At 47.2% G+C, this 1,476-nt stretch overlaps 1 non-coding gene across 1 annotated transcript; it reads left to right on the forward strand.

The window, feature by feature from the left end:
* The first annotated feature begins 873 nt into the window (after positions 1–873).
* Positions 874–979, forward strand: LOC125577548. The gene has a single exon (XR_007315958.1). It is a non-coding gene; the product is annotated as a small nucleolar RNA R71 (small nucleolar RNA).
* The last annotated feature ends 497 nt before the right edge of the window (positions 980–1,476 follow it).

A 1,476-nucleotide genomic window follows, 5' to 3' on the forward strand; every position in this document is an offset into this window, starting at 1 on the left:
GTCCATCGATCTTCATCATGGTCTGTCGATCGATGCGAGTTCATCGACATCGGTCGACACCATTGGGATCCGCCGAGACTCATGGAGCTTTCGATTTCGAAATCTCCTTCCTCAAGGTTTTCATTTCTCACCACTTGCCAGAATTCATCATCTATGATGGCATTTACGTGGTGTTTCCCTTTGTCGGCTCCTGCCTCTCTAGCGAAAGCTTCTTGCCTCTTAATAGTCTCGCCCGTCTGAATTACTTGGGTTTCAAGTTTTCTCACCTGAGTCCCTAAGGTCTCGATTTTGGTGTTCAGATTGTTGTAGGCAGAGTCTATCTTACCGTTGAAATCCACGGTGATTTGTTGTTGTCCCAACAGTACTCGATCAAGCATTTCTTCGATCTTGCTTTCCTGAGTCTGGGGTGGTGGATTTTGATAGTAAGAGTTCGAGTAGCTCTTGCTGTTGTTGAAGGGTTTTTGAAATTGTGAACTTTGGTTACTTCTTTGGCCATTTCCAAAGAAGTTTCTGTTTCCGCCCTGGTTTCCAAATTTTTGGAATCCGGTACCTCCGATGTAGTTCACATCTTCTTCTCCTTCTGTATCTGCTACTTCTCCTTCAGCTGAACAGACTTGCTTCCTAAGAAGTTCGTGCACCACATCTAACTTAGCTCTTACTTCGTCCATCTGTTCCTTCCCGATAGAGGCTACAGACTTCTTCCGTTCAGAGTCAGTGTTTTTGGTGCTGCTGCTGTTAGCAAGGTTTTCGATAAGTCTCACAGCTTCCAACGGATTCCGAGTAGTGAAGTTTCCTTCACTCGCCGTATCAAGAGCCATTTGATACTGTAAGGCGAGACCTCGGAAGAAAGTGCTTAGCAGCTGCACTTCATTAAATCCGTGGTGTGGACAGTCTCGCTGGAAAAACCTAAATCTAATCCACGCATCTTTGAAGGACTCTCCAGCCTTCTGCGAGAATGTGGAAATTTTGTTCCGAAGTTCTTCAGCGCGCGCCTCATCGAAGAAGTTTCGTAAGAAAGCATTCTTGATGTCGCTCCAGGATGTTAAAGATCCTGTGGGTTGCTGCCTAAGCCAGTGCATCGCTTCTCCATTCAGCGTGTATCTGAAGAGCTTGCACAGCAGGTAATCTTCGGGGACTCCTTCCATCCGAATGGCAGCGATTAGATCCTCGAACCGTTCCAAATGGTCCATAGGATGCTCGTGCGGTAACCCAGAGTAGGGTATCTGCGACACGAGAGTGTAGTATTGAGGCTTCAGCTCGAAATTCTGCTTCTGGATCTCCGGAAGTCGAATCGCTGATCTGTTGGAATAGTACTCATCTGGGCGATTGTAGTCGGCCAGTGGTTTCGATCGAGCGTCCTCATCTACAGGTTGAGCAGCTCCTGTAGCATCAGCATCAGGGATTACAGTTCCCTGAGCATCTATTTTCTGACCTGTTGCATTACGCAGATGACCGGCCTGGTCATACAGGTTTCCG

Source organism: Brassica napus, chromosome A8, assembly GCF_020379485.1.
Source record: "Brassica napus cultivar Da-Ae chromosome A8, Da-Ae, whole genome shotgun sequence".
Taxonomy (NCBI): domain Eukaryota; kingdom Viridiplantae; phylum Streptophyta; class Magnoliopsida; order Brassicales; family Brassicaceae; genus Brassica; species Brassica napus.